Source organism: Trichosurus vulpecula, chromosome 3 (assembly GCF_011100635.1).
Source record: "Trichosurus vulpecula isolate mTriVul1 chromosome 3, mTriVul1.pri, whole genome shotgun sequence".
NCBI lineage: Eukaryota > Metazoa > Chordata > Mammalia > Diprotodontia > Phalangeridae > Trichosurus > Trichosurus vulpecula.
Genome location: NC_050575.1, coordinates 246,707,935 through 246,710,142, shown reverse-complemented (window position 1 = coordinate 246,710,142; position 2,208 = coordinate 246,707,935). Strand labels below are relative to the sequence as shown.

General features: G+C 41.9%; 1 pseudogene; it reads right to left on the bottom strand.

Annotated features, from left to right (window-relative positions):
- Window positions 1–704: 704 nt before the first annotated feature.
- Window positions 705–1,704, bottom strand: LOC118844469 (annotated as a pseudogene).
- Window positions 1,705–2,208: the final 504 nt, after the last annotated feature.

Here is a 2,208-nt window from a genome sequence, read left to right as displayed (position 1 = left end):
ATCTGCTCAATTCTAATTTTTAAGTAGTTATTTTCTTTTTCTAAGCTGTTGACCCTTTTTTCAAGGCTTTCTTACACAACTCTTATTTTCCCAATTTTTCTTCTACCTCTGTTATTTGATATTTAAACTTTTTTTTGAAATCTTCCCTGGATTCTTTTTTTTGGAGTTTTGTAACCCTTTATTAGCAACTAAAATAGAAGGTATCTGTTGTACAACACGAGTAGTAGTTGACTATACTGGAGATTTATTATATTCTAATACAGATCATTTATAAATGCAATTTTCATTATTAAAAAAGCTTCCACCCTTTCTTTTTTGTTTAAAATTTGCAAAACTATTCTGAAAGCTGAATATACGTACACAGGTCTACAAAGAGTGCAAATTTAGAGTATGGTAAATGCTTTATAGGTTGTATTTGAAGGACCATCTGCCGCCATGACTTTACATCCATCATCACCTTTTTAAATCATAAAATTTTTTGATGCCAGCCTTCCTTCCTTCCATTGTCCTAAACAAGAAAGCATTTTATAATGAGTTGAAATTAAAGAAGGACTACACCTAATAGAAAAGAAGAGAAGAAAATTTTATTAATTTTGAGGTTTCAGTATCCCCAAAGACCAGCAACTGTATCTTTGTAAGGGCTAGGCTGTGACCCCATTTAGAGAATGAGTATGTACAGGTGGTATCCCTGAGTATTCGGAGCTTCAGTGGATGGTAAGTGATCCAGCTGCATAACTCACTGAACCGTCTTGCCAGTTTCTGTACTAGTTTGACTGGGAATAATTCAAAAACAAAAAGCTCATATTCATTCCATTATTCTGGAGCTCTGTGATAGCATTTAGTAACAACTCAATGGGATGTCTTCCACATATTGTGTTACAGTATTTCTTTAAGTAATTACTAAAAGATACAGGGTCTAGTTGTTCTATAATACTCATGCCCATTTTAGCTAAATGTTCAATGGATCTATAAATCTCCCCCTGGGATTCATCCTAGTAACTATAAGGGAACCTTGACTCCAATGGCAGAAATCAGAAGAAACCACAAAAAGATTACTAGGATCTGCCAGATATTCACTGAAGTTTTCCGAATTCCTGTTCTTTTGACTCACTCACAGCTCCAACCAATATAGGAATAAAGATAAACTCATCCTTATGGCTTTCCATGGCTTTAGCAGTATAAGGCAAATGCATTTCAATACTGTGTTCATCTTCATCTGTCTGCAGAGACATGCACTCAAACATTTCTATCTTCCATAGTTCTCCATAAATCTTTTGATCAATATGAAGGTCATACAGAGGTGATATCTATATCTATATCATCTATATCTATATCTATATCTATATCTATATCTATATCTATATCTATATCTATATCTATATCTATATCTATATCTATATCTATATCTATATCTCCACACTGGAAAGTGCACATCGAGATAGGGGCACATGATGGGAAGGCCCAAGTATGAATATTCTGGAGTAATAGATGGATCCACTTGTTTGTAAGCATGAACAGCACAAGACCCACCGCAAGTATATCCAGCATGGCGGAGGCAATAATGGCTCTAGCAGGTCTTTTCCTGGATTGTACTTGTGAAAGTCAACCTCCTAATTGTGCATTCGTTTGAGGATCTGAGGCCGTGTACCAGCTCGCGTGACTGACTTTCCAACAGACCACTCAGTTGGACATCTTGGAACCTGTGCCGCCCATGGTGCACGAGGATGAATGAGGAGGCTGTGGCGGCGGCTGCAGGAACGGCTCCGGGAGGGAGACGAGGCACCACGGGCCCAGCCCAGGAAGAGGAGGCCGCGGGGAGGGGATCGGCCTGACCCAAGAGGAGGAGGAAGAAGAGGAGGAGATGGAGACAGCGGTCCTGTCCGGGATCACCATGCACGCGGCCGGCCGCCAGAAGAAGGGGCCAGCGACGCCCTCACAAACCACGGCAGGGCCCTGGCGCCGGCCCCCGGAGTCGCTACTTCTACCCCTCGCGGGCAGGGCCCCCTGCGTACCAGCCCCACACCACTCTAACCCCCCCTCCTCCCCTCCGCCCTCGGGCGGGTGCCGGCGACGCCCTCTTCCCTGGATTTTTTCTGGGCTTGAGTCCAATTCCCATTTTTCTTTGGGGGCTTTATCTGTAGGCATTTTGGCATTGGTGTCCTCTTCTGAATTTGTGTCTTGTTCATCCCTTTATAATAATTTTCTGTG